General features: G+C 37.9%; 1 long non-coding RNA gene across 4 annotated transcripts in view; it reads right to left on the bottom strand.

The window, feature by feature from the left end:
- Positions 1 to 23,881, bottom strand: part of LOC122177299 — a 321,677-nt gene that overhangs the window by 187,310 nt on the left and 110,486 nt on the right. For all 4 annotated transcript variants that reach the window (XR_006178042.1, XR_006178041.1, XR_006178039.1 and 1 more), the window contains exon 4: positions 532 to 579. This is a non-coding gene — a long non-coding RNA (uncharacterized LOC122177299). The remainder of the gene's footprint in view (positions 1 to 531; positions 580 to 23,881) is intronic.

Here is a 23,881-nt window from a genome sequence, read left to right on the forward strand (position 1 = left end):
ATGTTATTTTTTGTCTAGATAGATTTTGCATGTTTGCCACAGATCAGCTATGAACTACTTACATAAATCCTATGAACACAGTATGAACATAAAATGCTACCATCTGCAGTTTAAAGACACCTCAGTTTTAAAGCTAGGGTATTTATGCTCCCGACCTTTTTTATCATCTGAAAACCCATCAATAGCTTCATAATGATGAATGCAACGTAGACCAGTTTGCATTTGCAAAATTCACTTTTAGAAATGGCAGACATGGGTCAGCACATCTGGAAACCACTTTTAATTATACTTTCCTCAAGTGGGAAAGCAGTAGCTTGTGCCCATAGTGAAGCTTTTATATCTGACCACACAAATACTAGCAACCACCTGTGCTTTACACTGATTTTCATTATAGAGTATATCATATTACTACCCTATTATTCCAGAACGACATTTGAAGCCGTTGTGTGACTAAGCTGCAGCAAGTGTGGTCTCTAAAAGGCCTCTACTCTACAAAAATGTAATAAATTTGATTGCAGTTTGGGTACTTACCATGAGGGTATCACAATGATCATGCTCCCAAGATTTGCTTCTCTTGCTCTGAAAGTCATAAAAGATATACATTAACAATCATGATTACTGGTCGGAGAATTGGAATTTAGTGAACTAATATATACCCCCAAATGAGATATCATTTAAGCTTTTGGAACTCCTTTTCAATATTTGTTTCATTCCTACTATTACTATATGAGTGTTATAGTCAAAGACTCTGCTTCTTCAGCCATACTCCAAGATTACAAAAAGCTATTTCAACTGTGATCTCTGAGTCTAACGGTATTTCAATTCTGTTATAAATATTTTCATTGATTGCAGACATTGAGTTAGATGATTAGCTTGGGTTTTCGAAACTTAATCTTCCTCCTCTACTTCCCCCACTCAGCACAAACCAAATGTAACAGGTTTTTTACATCACTATTCCTATTTACTAAGAACAACAAAAAGGATGTTTCAGATTTCCATAAAATCTTTTTCTTCTTTACAACACTCCTTGCATGTTTTGGAAGAGTATAATGTTGACATGCAAAATTCAGTATATCACAGTGGAAGGGCAAGGCTGAAAATTTGTAATGCTCAACCCCCAGGAGACCTGGCACACCCTGGGACAGTCTTGTCAGAAACAGACACCAGTATGTGCAGTTTTGCAAAGGGTAAAGTGCTCAGTTTTACAGACTATATTTCAGCATAATTTGCTATTCTGACTGATACTATGTGTATGTAACTAAAAAATCAAAATATTGCCTTAGAATACTTTAATCTGTTTGTCAGTTACCATGCTTAAAGAAAAGTCTTCACAATGTTTTACATCTGAAAAACCACATCCTCTTGCCTAGTGTCTTCAGCCTTTAATTCAGGAGGTAGGTTTTGTGGTAAGACACGAAGCCACAGAGGATCCCCCTCGGGATAAAACCCTTTCCCAGCACACTGCCCATGTAACCGCCTGCTGCCAAGATTTCTGGAACTACAGCTGCATGAAGAGCATCCCACTTTGGGAGAGGTTCACAGCAGAGCTGATGTCAGAATTGCGAGGCAGTCTTTTCTGTCTGCCAGCAGGCAGAAAAGTAACCCATCTGCAATCGTGATGGCCTTGGCTTGCTTGGGCCCTCCTGCCACACTCAGCCACTCCAGTGCTGCCAGCACAGAGGCATCCCGGTGCCTCCATCTCACAGCCACTGCTGCTGCCCATGGGGCTCTCCAGGCCAGAGGAAGCAGCGAGGTTCCCTGCCATGAGCCCACTTCTGGCCATCTCAGAGCCATCGATATGACTCCAGCTGGAATTTAAACTTTCACCCAACTACTATGTACTCAAATAATGTGCAGGAGTGTTCCCTGAGTTGCATAGGTAATATCTGCAAAAATATTCATAATATTTTAAGAGATTGAATATGCTAACAGTCCATAATCCCACAGCTGTGAAAGTATAATCTGATTGCATGTTGCAAATACATTTGTTGTACATGGCATAATATTCCTCCTACAATCATATAACCTGTGGTTAGCAACCTACAGACTAGGTTGCTAAAAAAATTTTTCATTTCTGTGAATTAATTAAACCTGAAAGAAAAAGGGATAGTGGTCTACTTGGAAATGCAGGCACATTGCAAATATAACTCGTTAAAGGCTTTCCAACTCAATATGCTGGCAAGTTAAATGAAGCATTCTACTGTACTCTACAAAAGATATAAATCTGCTTTTCTATTTGAATAGTAAGATGTCCTAAAATAAATGTAACTGAAAAAAAAAATGATGTCTGATTAAGAAAGTGATAGATCTAGCATGTAAATCCATTTTGTATTGGACACAGACTATCTAATGCAGCACTTCAGTAGGGAGACACTAGCAGGCAGGTAGCTGCACTTCCTGAACTCTGATTGAATCCGCAGTACTAGTGGAGGTAATGAAGGTCAGCTGCAAGACTAACTTTTGGAAGAGAAGAAAGACAATGAAAAAGACTGCATATGGGCAAAAAAAGGTCTTGGGCATTTGCTCCTCCGCAAAGCCAGGGAGAGTACTCAAGCCTTTTAGTCAGCAAACCTTCCTCTTTGAGGAGTGACATTGAAACCGAGAGAGAAGCCCAGGGAGGATGGCAGTGCCAGCCCTGTTGATGCAGCAGGGAGGGAAGGGACAAGGTGCAGCTCCTGGCAGGCCACACCAGACCAAGCATGAGATCCCCAAAGCCACACAGTCAGGGAGGGTTTTCCCTGGTGACTTCAACGGGCTGAGATCAGGCTGTTGTCTGTATGCATCTTTACTATCCCACTCATAACGCTGTCATCATGAGCTTAAGGATGTGACTGGGAAGGAGAGCAGAAATGTCTTTGAAGTCCTGAAATATATCCCGGATCCTGGATATCTGCCATTTTACAACATAGGAGCTGAACGCACTCTGCCTTAGTGGCAGGTTAGCCGTTGGGAAGCAAGGGAAAAACCCAGCACGGATACATCCTGCCTGCCTACTCCCCCCAGGCATGGGGCACTCTGGGTGTACTGGCACAAGCCCCACCTGGCTGCCAGCCGGGCGCTCTGCCCCGAGGCCCAGCTGCTGCCTGGAGAAGCACCTGGCTGAGGTACGGGTCACCCAGGCAGGCACTGTGCCTGGCCCCAGCGGTGGAAGGCCCCAACCGCCTGGAGCAGCGCTGACCCAGAGCCCTTCTCTTATGTGGAGAGAGCCGGTGGGAAGCGCTGAGGAGCCCTCACTGCTCTGTTGATCCCGCCCAGGGAGCTTGGCTGGCCTAACAGTGGATCATTGTTCTTGATTAAAAACACTATTTTTGCGCAGTAATAATTTAAAAGCCCAGCAGAATATTATTTTGTGGTTGTGGCAGCAATTTGTCAGTCAAAACAAGTGTTGTAAACTGTTCAGGTTTGGGAGAGAGTGAACAGATGAAGTAACAACAAAAACCACTGACTGCACGCGCAGCCTCTATGCAGCCGGTGCAATTCTACCTGTGTTTTTAAATCACTGGGCCATAATCACAAACCAAAATCATAATTCTAGTGAAAAACCACATATGTGCTGATGTGGAGGGATTTCATTAGCACGCCATATTAGTGCATCCTGCAAGCAGTCTGCATGTTTCATTCTCCTGTTTGCAAGAATACAGAGCAATTCAGACCAAAAAAAACAAAAACAAAAACAAAAACAACAACAACAACAACAAAACAAAAAAAACACAACAAAATAAAATGGAAAACAGAGCAAGAAAGAAATTAAGAGAATTTCTGCTAAATTGGATTTTCTTGTCTCTTTCTGTAATTTTTATCACCGAGATGACAAAACATTATCATTAGCAGTTTATGCCAAAAGTTAACATTCGCCATCATTTTTATTTTTTTCGAACCACAAAGGTTGGAGCCTGCTATGCACTCCCTTTATCTTCATCTGTTACTTTAGAATCTAAGAGCGCACTGTGCCCATTAATCTTTCATGGCAGAGTTCACTGAAGTTCTGCCAAAATTCAATAATTATATTCCATCCAATGCAGCAATTTATTTATCTCATTGCTGGAATTTAGAACATATAGAAGAAAGTGCTTAGTTTACATGAATGAAAAGTTTGCTTCAAAAACAACAGCAAAAAACTGCCCGGTTTCATTTCTAAAGTTTTAAAACATGCGGTAGAATCTATAGAAGAAAAAAGCTATTTCTACAAGTCCTCATGCTATCATGATAAAGTAAGAAGTGTTCTACAATGTTAACTCTTTTCATATAATTTACAGTATTTTACAAATACCTTTGTAACTTTTATTCAAATGTATAATGACACATATTTATACTGTACCACTAAAACATGCTGTTCACAAATGTTTAACAGTCATTAAAAATGTCAGCTACAAAAAACAATAATTTATATTTTAAATGTAAAATTCCTTTTTTTTTTTTTTGTTTATTGCACTAGAATAGTGTTCTGAGCAGTAAAATCTAATATAAAGAATTAGAGAAAAGTTAAGCTTTATAATTGTACTCCTTCATGATATGTTTGCAAACAAATAGAAAACATAAAAACCTCCCAGTAGGAAGATTCGAGACACATTATTTCGGACAGCTGTTAAAAATAAAAATGCCATAATGCAGATTACTTAGTATGTTTCACCTTTTATAGTCTCAGGAGAAGTAGCTAATCAGTCTTTTTCCAGCCTAGCTGCAATAAAATATTAATCTACTGGCTTAGTATTGAAGAACAGAATATAGTATCTATATATTTTCAGCTTTATACCTCAAAATTTATGAATGCAGACTGTTTATTTACGTGATAGAAATGCGACTTGTGCATATATTCGTACAGAAAATATATTTCCTGATGTAGAAAAGCTCTAATTTAGTACACGCAATCAAAAGCCAAATTTATAATGTGGTAAGATTTATGTAAAACTCTCTGTTACTTCATATATTAAATTTTACACATCGGGCATGCTATCAAGACAAAATTTGACTCCAGATTTAAAAAGCCTTCAAAAAGTTTTTGGAGCATAACTTGCTTTGATTTATAACACAGCTCTTCAACAATCAAAACAGAACCCAAAACCTCTGGAACTAGTGCACTAGCAAGCGTTCGTTATTTCACAGTAAAACCTCCTAGGTAAAACTAGGAATACCACAAGAAAACATGTTACAGTTATAGTTTTGCAGTAACTAGATGAGCATATGCATATTTGAAATTAAGTGCACCTAATTTAATAATTCATGAGAAATTACTTTCACACATTGGTAAATAAATTTCGCAATGATTTGCTAAAATTTTACTGTCACATTTACTTTAGCCTTCAACCTGATCATTTTTCACAGTACTTTACATGAAAATATGATTCACCTGTGATGTATTTCTCCCTGTCGTAAAACTTTTAAAATGTCCCAGAAAAATGAAGTAACTCTTATTCACATTACTTTAGTTTGCTCATTTTCTACATCTTTTTTTTTTTTTTTTTCCAACATTTTAATTTTGTCTACTTTCTTTCACTGCAAATGATACGTGCTACAATTAAACTCAGAGGAGACTTCATGGAGATTCAGTCTCCTGCAAGGTAACAATGAGCAAACCCTCCCAGGCAAGTCGAGGAGGCACTGGACTGTCTCCGGAGCACAAGGTTTTTCCCGGTCCAGTTATGCCTTGCATTATGTAATAAAGCAAACACAGACACCCACATAGACACAGACACCTTACAGAAAACGCACGCTTGAACAGCAGAAACACAATACCTGTAAAGCCCATTTTAACTGCAGGAACTACTGCACAGGGGACCAAACAGGGGGCAGGGCGCAGGAAGGTGCGGAACAGCTGCTCCGCACCGACGCTGTGCACAAGTAGGGCACTGCTCACGAGCAAACAACACACCGAGGCAGAAACAGGCAATTCCAAGGCTGCAGCCACGAGAGTTGCCATGTAAAATAAAAACACCTAACAAAAACCCTGCCTGGCGCACTTTTTCTTACATCGCACACACATGGAAAAGACAGCAGAGTAGAGTACACACTGTGTGTCAGAGGAGGTCCTTAGCTTCCAGTTGCTGGGCTGCTTTGTTAAACAGAGATTAAATTCTCAAAACCTTTGAGTGTACAATAATAATGCATTCCCTTACGGTGCCAGATTTGTTTATGTAATATCAGCGAGGAATAATCACCCATTTACTGTGCAGATGAGCTCCACAAGTTTCGGAACTTGGAGCACCCTTGAAACGTGAACTTTCACAGCTCCTTCCTCATGTTTAGACTAACTGGCTTTCCCCCTTTTCAACAACAAAGGACAGCCCAACTCCTGCTCCCTGTCTTGCAGCTCAGACCCATACCCAGACTTGAAGGAATTAGAATAAATCCAGAGGCACAGCTGAGCTTTCCCTTGCATACTCCCCCATCAGTGGATCTAGGCACGTATTTTTCAACAGTTACAGCAAAAAGCTTCATTTATGCAATTCAAACAAAGAAACTTCTAGAAAACGTCATTACTTACTGTGTACTGAGCATAATTAACTGAGATTAAAAGTTTAAGGATTCATCTGCTTTACGTCCACAAGTGTTTTGAGCAATCCCTAACACTGTATCCTGCTTAAACGTGACAATTTGGTCTGCTTTGGCATGTTGAGGAACATAAATGTGCCAATGATTCCCATTATGCCTTCTCTCCCTGCAGCCTGGTTTTTGGAGGTGTATGAGCTACGGAAATTCAGGCTGCTAATAGCAACAATTTGGTACATTAGTAAAAAACAGACACCCCAGCTCCCTCCCCTTTGCTCCCCTCCCCGAATGCTGCAGATATACTGTATAAAGTCATTTTGACATGCCTACACAACTGGTTGTGGCAGCTTTCAGACATGATTCCTAATCACAAAAAAATGCTTCAGGTTCTTTTAGAGAAAGCTTGCCGTCGGGAAGTTGATTTTGGCCAATTGCCAAAATCATGTGCAAAAGGGGCCCTCATTACCAATTCATGGCAGCCTTCAGTGCTGACAAAAAATGTGACCCAACAGGCTAAAGCAACAACTAAAATTAAAAAGTACAAGACAAAGACAACTTACTTAATATTCCTTCCATCGCCACATTAAACTTTTCCGTAATTAAACCCTTGTTAGTTCAAAGCGGTTTGCAACTACTTTTAAATGATTGCACAGGCAGTCTGTAAAAGTTGAAAGCTTTCCCTGCAAACTCTCCCAACCGCTGCCCTGTTACACACGGTTCCCTTGGATGGCAGAACTTTTTGCTGCGCACCGCCACAAGCGATCCCTCCTGCATGAGAAGCGACGCGCCTCTGCACATTGCAGCTAAAAGGGAGCCGAGCATTAGGAGCTTTTGCGAGCATGAAAGCCATAGGAGGAGTGAGGAGGGGGGAGGAGAGAAAGAGCTGGAGACCTGGGAGCGGCTATTTCCTAAACTTTCTAAAAAGATTATCAAAAAGCTCATGCAAACATTAAGCGATCGCAATTAACAGAGCTCACTGCACCGCTGTCCCATAAAAGCAGATTCGATACACGGCCTTACCTAGATGTCGTCTGGCTTTTCTGTGGATCAAAAAGTTTCCTGCCTAAGCACACAGATATTCTTTCACCGGCTATAAAGGCCCCTTTTATGAATCCAGCACTGTAACAGCCTGCTTTCTGCACCGCGGCGAGAGCAGGATGCGTCAGCTTTCAGGAGAAAAACAGCCTTAATACACAATTAGTGGCAGAGTGTCTAATAGTGGATTTATCTTAAAGAGTGAAAAGGCATTTTTTAAAAAGCAAGGAGGGTGCGGTCAGATCTTAGGCTATCCCTGAGAAAAGGGGCCTAGGCTGCACTAGTACCTAAATACTAGCAGAAGCTGGCTGGGAAGGGAGCCAATGGAATGACTTTGTTTGACCCAGCTGCCAATCTCTCCTGAAGCAGTGCGCCAGACTAAACACTGACACTATTTTAACTCAAATCAGGCTACAGCAGCTGTTTGCTTTCCGGCTCTCAGCTATGCACCATGGCCATGATGACTCTGCATGGCGCAGATGATGGAGCTGGGGCAGTTCAGCTCAAATGCATTCCGGCTTTGGGCTAGTGATGGAGACATGGGGGGTGGGAAGGCTGCTGGGATGGGGCTTGCCTTCTTCCCTCACGTTTGCTTGCTTGCTTAAACACCCTTACCTCCATTTTCCCCAAAGTGAAATGAAAATGAGGTTTGAAGCTCACAGAAAATTCAGCACTGCACGTCAGGTGGAAAGACAGAAGTTACTGCCCAGGACCAACAACAGACAGAAGATATTGTAAAGGTGTGCCTCCAAAACCCATCTGCAGCCTGAAATCATTTATCTTCATAGAATCACAGAATCATAGAATGGCCTGGGTTGAAAAGGACCATAATGATCATCTTGTTTCAACCCCCCTGCTATGTGCAGGCTCACCAACCACTAGACCAGGCTGCCCAGAGCCACATCCAGCCTGGCCTTGAATGCCTCCAGGAATGGGGCATCCACAACCTCCTTGAGCAACCTGTTCCAAAGTATCACCACCCTTTGGGTGAAAAACTTCCTCCTAAGAAGTCTTCCTCGTTAGTGGCACTAAAATCAGCGTAAAAATAATCAACACACAGATCACTCATTCTTAATTGTAAAATGAAGTTCTGCAGATAGACCTAAGAAAGCAGGCACTGCATGTGTATATACATGTGTGCATTTACATACACATCCAGATTCCAATCTAAATTACAGCAGCGCAAATAGCACTGTAAGCAACAAAGTTACTGCAGATTAAACTGAGGGTGGAATTCGACAGCCAATTTACATATCAAACTGTGAGACTGAAAAAAATACATAAGTAGATATTAGCAATAGGCATATGGCATGGAGGTTAGCATGTCTTTTCTAAGTCATTAAAAAGTCAAAGAAGATTTGCAGCTGTGGAAAGGAAATACGTTAAGAACTCATGGATGCTTCTGAAGTACTAGACATATAGCATAGTCCAACATAGCACCTCCAATTTTGCAGCATTTACACCTAAACTCAGCCTCATTACTTAAGCCAAACTTTGTTTCCTCTCACCCTGCCATGGAAAGTTGCTGGCTGTTTCCCAAAACGAAATGTCATGATAATTTCCTTGTTCGGTAAAAAGTCAAAAGAACATCCCCACCTAAAACCACGAGGCACAGAGAGATAACCCAATCTTTTCTATTGCAAAACTGTGTGACTTATCTTGATATGGAGTATAGGAGAGGGGAAGGTGAGTTAAAGACACCTGAATGTCTTAGCTAAACATTGCTAAATATCTCAAATTCAACTGTGATACTTCATAGAGATAACGGGGGGAAAAAAAGCACAAACACAAAAGAAACATAACATTAAAACAAACAAACAAATCCAAACCCATAAGGCTAAGTCTGTTATCTATCTTAGATTGTTGAGCACCAACAGATTTCCACGAGCTGTTCAAGAGCCACTACCAGAAACTGGTGGAAGTCACCAATATTGCACTAGCTCAAATCTCACTTTTTAACTACTTGAAGATCTAATTGTACCAAGTTTAAAAAAATAAAATAAAATAAATCAGAAAACATTTTAAATAATACACCATACAATAAATAAAAACTACAAATTGAATGAGTAATGCCTATCAAAACAAATGTTCAATATTTCTAACATGCAAATTGGAATGGGAAATGAGACCTGCAGCATGTCTACAATACGAAAACAGAGTGTACAACTGTATTTACGTTACAGTGGAACATACAAAAAGTCAGTTACCAATACCTGAGAAGTTTGAAATATTAAAATGGCAGACAGGTGAGACAAAGCCAATTGTGTCTATAGGCCTCTGCTCTCACTTAGAAGCACAGTGATCATTTATTTGAGATGAATTTACATGCCTTCTAAAGAAAATGTTGAGTCCTCAGCAAAATGAGTGCATTTTACCAGGAATTCACATCTTGAACTGCAAGACAAAAAAGGTAATACTGAAGCAATAGCTCTAGGAAACGAAAAAATTCGAAGTTAGCATAGCTGAAGAAGAACAAAAGTACAAGATAAGAAAAAAATATATAGGCTGGAGTGAAACTTCTCCAGCTCCTTGAGGCAGAAAAGAAGGTAATATGGTCAGATCAACAGATAAAGAATGCAGCAACTAAGCTGTTGAATGATAGGAAAGGAACAATGTTGCTCTTGGTGAAACCAGCAAGAATTTATCCAAGACTTGACAAGATCAGGATGCGGATAAACCGTGATAGGAAGACTGACAGAAAAAAAAAACAAGACTTTGCATTTAAAGGTGGAATACAAAAGGCTTTTCATTCAAATACAGTATAATGAGCAGAAAGCTCATGCAACTTTCTCATTTTTCTTGGAAAGCTAATAAAAATTGTATTCCTGTTTCTGTTTATAAGGGTGGGTCCTCATACTGTCATTTTGATTTGTAAGTTAAATATTGTCATAATTGCTCCAGGGTGGTTGCGGGAGAAGGAGGTGGTATCTGGCATTTCTTCCCCTTTTAATCAAACTTCTGTCAGCCTTGGGCAATGCATGAAGAAACATAGGGAAGCACTGGAATTGGTAACTACTGGAGCTTTGCAGACAAATATAAATCTCTTTCCTACAAAACAATTTAAAATTCTTATTATCTTATAAATGAAGCATTAGTACAGCTAAGCTCATTTGAAGTTCCTGTTGTAGAAAATCTCTGGTTACTCCTAAAAGTGTTCTCTTTCAGAAATACTGTATTCATTCATTCTAACTTGCTTTTGAAGCTAAGAAGCTGAATGTGTGTGATTACACTGTATGTATCGATGCCATCTAAAAATTCCTCAAATCATTGGCCAATACTGGATAAATTTAATATCGGAAGTTTTAGGTGTATTTTTGAGAAACACAATAACTTTGAGATCTCCATCCTGTATCAAGTAGTGGTCAAATGAACAAATGAGAAATTATATCAGCATCCCTATAGCAAGTACAGAAAATCTTTGGAAGATCTAAATGTTTCAGTATTTTACACCAAAAACTTCTATCAGATATAGTTCAATTAATTTCAAGAAATGAGTGCATAAGAAAGTAGGCTTTCGTGGTTATGAATTCCTTTGTATTTTTTTTTATTTTATTTTGCTGGTGAGTTGATAGAAAGCACAGCAGAAATACCTTCGACAAGCTTTTCTGTTTTGCTTTGTTCTGTCTTTTTGTTTCAATTATTCAAGTAGAATGATTTCTTTCTGCCATCATTTCTTCAACCTTTGGTACCATAATTTTTGGCATACTGCTTCATGATCAAATGATTTTTCACTTCAAATCAATTGGAAAACTCCAACTGATTTCAAATGAATCAGGATTTTATCCTTGTCAGCCTCAAGTCATATTATTGCCAGAGGGGCCCAGAGCAGGATGCATGTAGAGCACTGTGAAGTGATTTATTGCTTCCAGCTTCCTCTTGTGCATCAGCCACTTTGGGAAGAAATGATGGGCCAAAACTGTGATGTAACCTTACAAGTCATATATGCCATTCTGGCATTTGAGACTGAGCTCTTATAATGTTCTGTGTTTGTTCACCTACTGAGCTCTCTACTATTTGAACCTTCAGCAAGTATTGCTGCTGGGCTCCAATAATAAATAACAATTTCACCAATAAGAACCACAGGGGAGGGGGAGGAGAGCACAAGAAAAAAAAATAAAGATCAGTGAAACGTTTGTTTCAGTATTTCACGTTTCAGGTGAGAAAATTAGATTTCCAAAACCAAAACTGACTTTGAACTTTATTTAATTGAGCACGATTTCTTTATTAATATATTTATTTTCAATGTGCATATTTTAAGCTGGGAGACAATGGTGAAATTTCACACACACACACACACACACACACACAAAAGAAAATACAGGAAGTCATCCTATATATTCTATGTAAAAAGTGAGAAATGGAATTAAATTAGAGACAGTCATCGATTCATGTTAAAATGGAACCCAGATGCTAAATGCTGAAAAGAAACTTGCCTTAGAAACTTGATTGCATAAATATCTTTCATAAAGGATTTACATCCTCCTCTGAATTAACCAGTGTGCACCACACCACTGTCAACTGTAGTGCATTACGTCTTTTCCATTGCGTTTGGTTGGGAAAAACTGATATTACCATAGTCCATAGACATTCTTTATAGAAGAGGATAGAAAAGAGTGGCAACTTTTGCAGCTATGGAATTAGTTTAATTCAGACTCTAAAATTAGTCTTACACAATCTCATCATCTCCAGATGCTCCTTTATGCTCATAAATCCACTAAAATGTTTATATTGTCCCATGCAAAGGGGTGAATGCCTGCTGCGGATTGTTGCTCCAAGGCAGCAATAACTTACTATGTCTTTTCTGTAGCAAGTTGCAGTGTTTTTTGAAGTACAATCTATAGACATTTGCTCTTTCCATCACACCTCCCACATTTCCACAAACCACAACATATTTGTGCTTCAAGACATCTTCTGGAACAAATCAGTTTTAGTTTTGAATTAGAATACGGCATGACATGAGGCAGATATAGCTGGTGTTTCTCCTAAGAATAAATTTGTGTGCGTTTAGAACAGAGGCCAAGCAAACATCAAGCTTGCATACACTCCTTACTTATATACCAAGGAAATAGCTACCACATGTATTAAAAGACAGTATCGAACATAATTAGATTAGATATAATACAACTGGGCCTCCTAGACCACCATCCAATCTCACTCATTCCATCTTTGGGACCAATTATCATATAATTATACTGAGTAGTGCTGAGAATCCTTAAGAGAACCCTACTGTGTTGCCAAACAAAAAGGCAGTTCTTGCCTCAAACATCATCCTACTATTTTGTCAATCAAATGCAGCTCTGGTATATAAGTTTGCTTTCTTGAGCTCATACACAAAGTTAGCTCTCTACTCTCTTCTTCTCCCATCACCATAATCTCTCTCTTGTCGTTCTGACTACTGAAGAAAGGGAGACACATGTTCCAGCTTTTCTCAGTGGGTAAATATTTCCAACAGATTTACTTTTTTTTTTCCCTCTCTCTCTTTTTTTTCTTTTTTTTTTTCCCAGCAAGAGGTAAGATAAGGAAAATGAGAAAAAAGAAATTACGATAATTATTTGCAAAATACCCTTTCAAATATTAAGCAAACTTGAACATCCATTTCATAGTTACCACTAACTATAAAAATGAGATGGACAACAAACAAATACGCAGGTTGCTCTGAAAGTAATGCTTCCTATTGATTTCCATGGAAACTACAAAGGATACAAGAAGCATAGTAACACATCTACAAACACTGTTTTTCAACACAGTCATCACCATTAGCCATGTGTTTTCACTAGTGATGTCCAAGAGTCTGCATGCCATACTTGTAATAATCTGCACCTGTGAAGGTGACCCACTGTCACTGTTGCCACTGCCAAAACTCACCATCCACTGCCTCACTGTGCTCACATCCACGGTTTGGCTTCCATAGATTTTCAGCGAGCATCAGTGAATATCAGTAAGTGTCATTTTATCCACATGGAGGAATTCAATGACACATCTGCACTTCCATGTCAGATGCCATTCTATCAGACTGCCCCTCTGCTGCCACATGGCAATAAAAAGGAATGGAATATTGGCAGGAAGGTTCAACTTCTACTGTCATATCACCATCATCTGCCTCTGACATCAAGGACCAAAATAATAAAATAGGAGGCATTACTTTTGGATCAACTCTTGTATGATTTATAGTACTGAACACTACTTAGATGCAAGCGTGTCTGGGAAAAAAATGTTATCTAGAGGTTCAGTGGGCTAGGAAGCAGGAATTTTGGTACTTATTTCTGATCCTGCTTCCAGTTCAATGGGTAATCTTTGGATATTAACTTCTCATCTCAGCTGAAGTAAATTCACAGGGCTCAAAAGGCATTTGAAAGAATATGCTTAGCTAAACCTACTGTCTTCTACTTCTTAGTTTTTTAAAAGTGGGGTGGAGAATATTTTTATTATTTATTATTAGTTGTTAAGCAACTAACGTAATATTAGTAATAACACTATTAATTCTCGTTACATGATTTTAGATCCATAACTGTAGCAATGGCAGAAGAATTTTAAAAAATCGCATAATCATAAATTAATACAGAATCATAGAATCCTAAAATCCTTAGAGCTGGAAGGAACCTCTAAAGGTCATCTAGTCCAACCTCCCTGCAGTGAACAGAGACCTCCACAGCTAGATCAGCTTGTCCAGGGCCTGATCCAGTCTCACCTTCAATGCCAGAGATGGGGCACCAACCACATCTCTGGGCAACATGTTCCAGTGCCTCACTGTAAAAGACTTTTTCCTTATATCCAACCTAAATCTACCCTCTTAAGCTTGAAGCCCTTGTTCTATCACAACATGCCCTGCTAAAGAGTCTATTCCCTTTTTCCTGTAGCTGCCCTTTAGGTGTTGAAATGCTGCTATCAGACCACCTCGGAGCCTTCTCTTCTCCAGGCTGAACAGCCCCAGTTCTCTCAGACTGCCCTCATAGAGGAGGTGTTCCATCCTTTAGACCATCTTTGCAGCCCTCCTCTGAAAGTGCTTCAAAAGGTCTATGTCTCTCCTGTACTGAGGACTCCACATCTGGATGCAGTAGTTCAGGTAAGGCCTCATCAGCACAGAGCAGAGGACTAGGATCACCCCTCTTGAACTACAATTTCTTATTGCTTGTAATGTTCATCTGAGGTAGCAATAAATATTAAACAAGTCTCTATTGGATATCCAGAATAAATTTGAGGTTAATTGAAGTGTTGTTTTTATGTAAGTTAGAGAGACAGGGTATCAAATATAGTTTTCCAATGCATGCTTCACATAGATTGTCCTAAGCACCAATGCTTAGTTTTAAACTGCTTGCTTCACTGCAAAGTTTAAATAACCAATCACTCTGCCAGTGTATATGCCTTTAACTCAGTGCCATGTTGACTCTTAAAATATTTTCACTTTTTAATATAAACTTTTCAGACAAAAATCTCTCTTAGAGAACAAGGACTCTATACAACTAAAATGGGGAGAACTTACCATTTTCTGCTTTTTCAGTCTCACCTGTTTAAGTATAGCTGGCACAGCACAGATGCATGTATTATTCCAGTCTCTGGGATAGCCTGTTTACCAACCTTCTGAGAACTTACAGTTGAAATTGATTTGCATACAAATCGTGATGGTATTTACTATTAATGTGAAGCAGAAGAGCCCATCATTTATACCAGAAGACTAAAAATCTATATGTCAGTTCTATTTAAAGTTCTAGAGGAGAAAAAGGAGGCAGGTGGGATTTGTATATCACTGACCACAAGATCCTACCCATGGCCATTTCCATCACTAAGTGCAACAAAAGCAAACCCTATCACATGAGAGAAATTCTTTAGATCCACCTGAAACTACCCAAGTTTCAAAATTATTACACCAAAAAGTTTGGATATTAAATCCTTTATCTGTGTATGATAACTTCATCTACTGCCTGAAGACAAAACATGACATACAACTGAAACAATATATGCAACACTATTATTGCATTTTCCTTGCAAATCTGGTTGTCTAGAGTTTTGTCCTTTCAAACCCAATACAAGGCACAATTTACATATTTAGGTACCATTATTACTTGTCCGTCAAGCACTTAACTGAACAAAGAAGCAGTAGATGATGAAGTTTACCTACTATCTACTATTACTGCAAATATAGGAGGTCCCAAGATAAAGGACGATAAGCGACAGCCTATTGTCTACTTTATGTTAAAGATCATAGTATTGCATAGTTTTGGTTTGGGGCCTGTAACACACCAGAATAAATATAACAAGAACACACATCAGAGGAAAGCAGCATTTTTTTTTTTCATCAAAACAAACAAAATCATGTTAGAAAATAAGCTTTATCATACTTCTCTCACTATTCTGATGACCCAGATTTTCAGGACTGCCACTGCCAAGTGAAAGTCCTCTTAAGTGAAGTTTCTTATATTAAATCAGGTAAATCCTATTCAGTACTTATTAGTTATTCATATGAATGTTAATCTCCCACTCTACATAGAGTATACTTGATGCCTTTTTGATACAATGCTTCCTTATGTGTCTAAAGCAGCTTTTAATCCAGTCCCAGTTGCATTTTAGCAGCTATTTTAGACAGCACTTTGCTGTCACTGGAGAAGTTTCAAGTTTAATCTAAGGGCAACTTCTGCATCCCAGCTGAAAAAGCAGTATTATTAGAAGTAATTTTCAGTTAGTTACCTCATCATAAGTTGGTTTACATTTACATAATATGAAGTTAAATTACCACTCCAATATGAAACCCAGGAAAATGAAATTCGCTTATGGAGAAGTCCTTGCAAAGCAGAAATCTTTTTCAAATCATGAGTATGGTGTGTCACATCTGTTTAATACATATATTTTCCATTCATATTTGAGAGCTGTATGCAAGTACTGATGGAGAACACATGCTTATTAGCTTAGTCTCACGAGTAACCAAATATCATGAATGATCAAACAGAGTTTTTATTACTTTGTGTACATTTTTTTATGTAGAATCTTGGTATGTAATCATTCCTCCAACATCACAATATTTAAAGAGCAAATAACTGAGAAATGGGTTCATCAAACTTCAGTGCAGGCCAAAACTTTCTCCAGCATTGTACACACAAAAAAAGATTAAGAGAGAGAGAGACAGCAGATGTGATTAGTTTGAATCCCATCACTCTACTGGATGAAAAACTGATGGCAACAATGGTTGAGTATAAATTCTAAATATGCTTAGCATATTTATTTTATATTTATGTGTGTATATATACATATATGTTACATAGATATTATGATATTTGCTGAAAAGAACCTTGTTGGACATGGGGACTTGAAGGATTTGAAGCTGGACATGAGCCAGCAATACGCCTTCACAGCCCAGAAAGACAGCTGTATCCTGGACTGCAACCAAAGAAGCATGGCCAGCAGGTTGATAGAAGTGATCCTGCCTGGTCTGATAAGAGCTCATCTGGAGTACTGTGTGAAGATGTGGAGTCCTCAGTACAGGACAGACATAGACCTGTTGGAGTGCCTCAGGAATGGAACACCTCTCCTACGAGGACAGGCTGAGAGAGCTGAGGCTGTTCTAGAGAATAGAAGGCTCCAGAGAGACAAGATAGTGGTATTTCACTATATAAAGGGAGGTCATAAGAACAAACGAGATAGACTTTTTAGCAGGGTCTACTGTGACAGGACAAGCAGAAATTATTTCAAACTAAAAGAAGAGAGATTTAGTTTGGAAATAAGGAAGATTTTTACTAACCTACTTATAATAAGAGTGGTAGGCACTGGTATAAGTTGTCCAGAGATGCAGTGGATTTCTTGTCCCTAGAAACATCCAAGGTCATGCTAGACTGGGCTCTGAGCAACCTGATCTAGCCATGTTGTCCTTGCTGCAGGGGAGTTGGACTAGATGATCTTTGGATCCTTCCAACACAAATGAATCTATAATTCTATGGTATCTAACAAACCTTGCTTCAAAAATGTGACAAAGCCATAGCAAAGAGTTCTGGACAGCAAGCTGACCGATTTTCATCAGTTAAATATTGTCTTATAAGCATTATGTATTCACTGCTGACTGAGCAGCAGGCAGAACACAGCCAGGGGAGACAACACACACACACAGAGAGAAAGAAAAAAAACAGAAAGAAACAAAACTGTTTTGCTGTTCTCTTTATACAGAAGAATATTCATCCTTTCTAGAATGGAATACTTGAGTCTTCATTGTTTGGATAAATCACATACTGTAGTTTGGGATTTGAAAGAAAGGTACCCGTAATATTTGCTTAGTATCTGAGAAGTCTGTGATTATGTTTATTATATAAAAGAGAGAGATGTAAAAATGTAACACAGTTTGATGTTCAAGGGCAGAAGACAGGACATAACAAAAAATCAAAGATTTTGCTTAGGCATGCCTTAATTAGTAAGTCATGCTTTTTTAACCGATGTAATAAAAAAGCTATTTTTTCACAAGAAAGAGTTAACCAACAAGGCTATTTATGCAGTTGTCTCGGCACCCAATATAGGCCTATAGAGCCTGCAATTTTCAAGGTGATTTGCAATTTTCATTAATTTGTTGAAGGTTTTGTAGCTCAATAATGAGACATTTTCAACAGTTATTAGTGAATCAGAGCTGTTTGCAGCTTTAATTCAAACACAGTAAATACAAATGCAAATGTGCACATGATTTTCTATTATCATTTCCAGAGGGTGAAAAAAGGCAAATGATCTTCAGGAGGATGGGGATGTTTATCATTATTTGCCTAAAATTAGTTAACAGCCCCATTCTGATGGAAGTGAACCGAGAGTTGTTGATTAATGCTAATGTAGGGAATGTGAGGAACTGCAAATGGTCATTTGATGCTGGCGTGTTGCCTTAATCTTCTTGAAAACTGAAAGTCATACATTTCTTTTCACCTTAAGATAAAAAATTGTAGGTCTATCACAAACATAATTTTATTTATTCACCAGCTTCTTTATTTAACTGAAAATTTGTTGAAATGTAATGTCCATGATAATTTTGGCCCTTAAAACATGGCATCTTAAATTCTTTGCCCAAGTTGGTAGTTTGCATCTGTATTTTAGAATTCTCATAGAACGGATATAAAATGAGACATTAAAAGAGAAGGTTTCCATATATATGTAGGTGCATGACAGCAAAAGTATGAAATAATTCACAAGGAGGCCAGAGGAAAGCAGATTCCTAACTCCTATTGCAACTGATGTGAAAATCAATGCCAACAGAATTTGATGAAACTCAAATACATTTAAAGCACTTTTCAAAGTAGTTTTGAGCAGCTACTTCTATAATTTTGGTCCAGAAAGTGATAAATCAAATTTGCTTGTCAGTTAACAGGTACAGGAAATTTCCACATCAAACTCAATTAAAAACAAAAGGATCAGGTAAATTAGAGTGATAGCACAGAGGCTTTACTCAATAGCCACTTGATGGCAGCGTCATGTATAAAAAGATGAGACTGTGAAGTTAAAATTTAAAAAGCCTCCAATGACAGGAAAAAGCCAACCTAATGACACTTTGATTACTTCAGAATATTATTCTCCTAATAGAAGTCTTTTTAATGATATTTTGAAGGTCAGCAACCTAAATCAATAAGTAAACCCATAAAAATCATGAATTTTAAACTTCAGAAATGTTACCATAAAGGTTATCCCTTCAAAATCAATATATGAAACATTTTCAGTATCCATTATAAATTTAGTATGTGTTCCAGCACATAATACTGCAATGATAACTCCTGGCTAATTTATCTGGGGAAAAACAAACAAATAAATAAACAAAGAAACATAAGGAGTAAGAACTCATGGACACTGATTTACTAAAATACATGACAGTAGCATTTTTGTAGTACAGAAATAAGAGAGCAGTTTATGCTTCCGGCCAGTGGGATGATTCGCATTTCTTGGTCATCAAACACAGCCAAACAAACTTAAGAGGTAAAGCTGTTCATGAAAGGGTACGAGTCTAGCTAAAAAGCTGCCTTTCTGTTCCTGTCCTGCCTTACTCATCTGTTTGTACTTCAGCGTGGAAGAACTCAGTCTGTTTCAGCTGAAAGGACTAGTGCTGTAAGTGAAAAAACAGTCAGGATCTGCCTTTGTATTGCAGGAAGTCCATGTATTATAAAACCCATTTTTTGACAGTTTTACACTAGTCTGATATACAGATCATGCCCAACATGTGATGATTGCTCAGTGCATTAATAGCATTGGTCAGTACCCTTCTGCAGTAAAACATGCAAAAATAGAGAAGCCAGCTCTAGGAGGATTCTACCCTTGACTATCCAGATGACATTTGTTAGCAATACCAAACACATATCTAGTGAAGACAACTCTATTATTCCAGTCTTCTAACTGCTACGCAACTCATTAAGACTAGAATCTGTCATTATCTCAATTTGTGATTGGAGCATCCATTGTCACTATTGTTACTAATGCTTATTCAGCATAATGCGTGAAACAGAAAGAAACTGTTCAACTGGTAAAACAAATTAAAAAAATCAGTGTTCATAAATGTCTTTCAGAGTTACAAAACAATCAAATAGCATTTGAGCTAACACAGAATTAATGCCCACTATTTTTTTTTCCAAAATTCGAAGGGGAAAAAAAAAAAAACAGAAAAGCAACTTCATTCCATGTACTGGAGCTTTGATGTTTTCTTCCCAAAACAATTCTTTCCAGTCAAGTTGTCAAGCCTCTGTAAATACAGTTTATAATGGAAGTAGGAATTATCCACTAAATACAACATCACAAACAAAGGAATGTCTTAGTTCAAAAACTAATATTATGCTTTTATGAGTTACAAAATGCATCAGTGGCAGTCTTGAGGGTAGAATTGTACTTGAATTTTAAAATGATGTAACTGACATGGAAATTTCCAGAGAAAATTTCCAGAAAAAAGAGGGAGGGAGGGAGGGAGGGAGGGAGGGAGGGAGGGAGGGAGGGAGGGAGGGATGCAGTTAAAAAAACAACAAACAAACTAAAACAAAATAAACACAACCAGAAGTGGGGGAGAATGGGATGTGTTATATGTTTGAAGGGCCTGGAGCATCTTTCCTATGAAGAAAGGCTGAGTGAACTGGGTCTGTTCAGCCTTGAGAAAAGAAGACTGAGAGGGGACCTGATCCAGGTCTATAAATATCTAAGGTGTGGGGGGCAGAGTGGCGAGGCCAGACTCTTTTCAGCAGTGTGTGGAGACAGGACAAGGGGAAACGGCTGGAAACTGCAGCATAGGAAGTTCTGCACAAACATGCACAAGAACTTCTTTACAGTGAGGTGACAGAGCACTGGAACAGGCTGCCCAGGGAGGTGGTGGAGTCTCCTTTTCTGGAGATATTCAGGACCTGCCTGGACGCCTACTTGTGAGACCTGGTGTAGGGAACCTGCTTTGGCAGGGGGGTTGGATCGATGATCTCTGGAAGTCCCTTCCAACCCCTACAATTCTGTGATTCTGTGTGATTCTGTGATTCTGTGATTAGCTCCCCAAAATATTTTGCAAGGTTCTAAATACAAAGAATGAATCTAAACCAAATGACACCCTCCAAGTTTACATGTAGTAGTACTCCCCAACTGCTTCTAGGCATTTGTTCAGAGGAACAAGAACAGAGTCAGACTGAAGCAACCTCCTGGCTTCCCTAAATTCCTCAGCACTATTTCACTCGGCAGATCAGCTCCTATTACTCCTCACTACTTGTTAATATAGACACAGCCAAAAGTGTATTTATTTGGAGACTGAAGCAGGGCTACATATGGAGAATTTCACCTTTGACAAGTACTAACTTCATTTACATTAACACCTGTCTAGACTGTTTTCCTAAGTATAAACATAAAAATCTCCTTAGTGTATTTGGGCACTTCTTACTTAATTAACCATATGTGACGTAAAGTGATACAACCCAGTTAAAGGTATGTCATTGTTGATAGGATCAATTACAGTCAGACATAAGTATTCATTGCTTACACCATCTGTGCTGTAGTCCTAAGTGTAGAACCTTGTCATATACACAGATTAACTGTACTCTCTTTCATTGAAAAAAAAAAAAAAAAAAAAAAAAATCTGTTTTGTCAGCTCTCAGCACTTTCTCTTAAAAAGTTGCGATCATAAAACACACATTCACTTTCTCCTTCCAGTATACTAATAACCAGTGGCTAATATTATACCACTGAAAAGGTTTAGAATAATATTTGAGAATTCTCTGGTTTCTAAGTGATTTCATTCTTAACTGGAGGAAACTGTAAACTGTCTTCCAAAACCTACTTATATACCAGCCTCAGAAATCTTTGTCCTCATGGTAAGGAACTGGGTCTTGACCTTTCTGTTACATGCTTATCAACATTTTCTGTTTTTCTGCTTCTCACTGTTCTTCTTCTGATAACAACAGTAATTCAAGCCTTGGAAACCTTCAGTTGCCAGGTAGGAATGTCTACAAGCAAATACATACATATATGTATATACTGGAATTACTACAACCAATTTCAGACCTGTAATGTTAGCTGCAATGAGCAATTAGAGATAGACTAAGCATAGTCATTTTCTAAAGGTAATTAACAACTTCATGTGTGAGTTTTTATGTAAAGAAGATACATGTTCAGATATATATGGCTTGAAATGGGTCTTGCATTTCTATCATTATTATGATAGTTTACATTTTTGTAAACCAATGGGATGAAATATTCTTCTAATCACCTTCCCACCAAAGATAAAATTTTCAAAGATTAGAAACCACTGTTCTACTGTTAAATGTCTATAGTTAAAACTGTAATAAATCCAGGTCACTTGAGAAAGCAAGTGTTCATCTAAGAATATTTTTATCTTATAGTTTACAATGAAAGCCACACTTAGGGATTCTCATGACTGAAAATCAAGAAAAGATAAATAAGATGCATTTTTACTGCTGTTTCAATATGTTGTCAGAGCTTAACTTGGAAGTGATTTAGAGGCACACCCATGTGGGAAGAGCCTGGTCGGTTTAAAATTGGAGAGAAGAATTCCTTTGACTAATGATAACTTTTTTTTTTCAGTGTTTATTTTTAAGTTAATTTCATGGGCTTGGTTGCCAATTGTTTTACATATCAGAGATACTAAACAGTGCTGTTGAGGATGCTGACCAACTATTTTAGAAAATGATCTAGAGGTAGTCAAACAGGAGGAGAGTTTAAATATGTCACTTATGAAATGCGAAAAGTTAAAATTATGAAATTAAAATTTATGATTAGTATGCTTGTTCCTTAGTATTCAAAGGAGCTAAAAGCAAATCATGCTACCGAGCATTGAAAAATATATAAGAATAAGGAAAGATTTAATTGAAATCTAGAGTTGGTCATTTAGTCTATTTTTTTGACTGTATATAACACAAATGAAAATAAAATGAAACTTTTAAAAAGAAAATGAAAAAAAAAAAAAAAAGTGGAGAAAAGGAAATTTTGCTTCAACAAAAAAAAGTTCCACCCAACACATATGAGAAGTATTTTACTGAAGCTCTAGTTGGAAAAAGAGGATATTTGTATTCTTCAAAATATACAACCAAATATTTAGAGTAATCATAGAAAAATTACTGGAAATCAGTTACATATTATTATCAAATTTGTATGTACTTTTCCATGATATATGTTATACTAACAAGACAAAAAACTCACAGACCTGTACACAGAAAAAAAACTGAAATGCTCATTTCATTTTGGTCTCTTCATTCATAAAATCAAAATCTTGTCTACTTCTTACTTGTAACAAACAAACAAGCAAAAAAAAAAGTATATTCTATCAGACTAGTGAAGCATAGAAAACACAACTTCCACACTAATTTCTAGCAGATTCACCATTTGAGAGGAAGTACTGTTTGAATCTCAGCAGAAGGACAAGGATAAACTAAGCAGGGAGATTTGCTGTAATACAACTTATCAACAGTTAAAGGACTATGTGAAGCTGCCCTAGTGCTCTGGAAGTCTGTAAAAGCAGTTGTATCAAGTGTTGTCAGTCCATTCTCTTATCTCCTTCATATAATGAGTTTCTGCCTAAACTCTACTATTTCCTCAAAATTATTTTGTTTTATATTATTTTAAAATAATTATTATATAAATTATATAATTATATAGATAATTATATTATTTTATATTGGCATTCACCAATGCTCTGTGTGATCTCCAGCTCTTTCTTTTTACAGTATATATATTTCCAATAATGTACATAGTGAAAGGGAAAGAAAGCAAAGGACAGGACGGGGACAGGAAAAACGGAAGAGAGAGAGAGGGAGAGAGAGGAAGAGAAAGAAAGAGAAAAGGAAGAGGAAGAGGAAGAGGAAGAGGAAGAGGAAGAGGAAGAGGAAGAGGAAGAGAGAGGAAGAGGAAGAGGAAGAGGAAGAGGAAGAGGAAGAGGAAGAGG

Source organism: Lagopus leucura, unplaced genomic scaffold, assembly GCF_019238085.1.
Source record: "Lagopus leucura isolate 7727_CA_CO unplaced genomic scaffold, USGS_WTPT01 Super-Scaffold_100001, whole genome shotgun sequence".
Classification (NCBI taxonomy): Eukaryota; Metazoa; Chordata; class Aves; order Galliformes; family Phasianidae; genus Lagopus; species Lagopus leucura.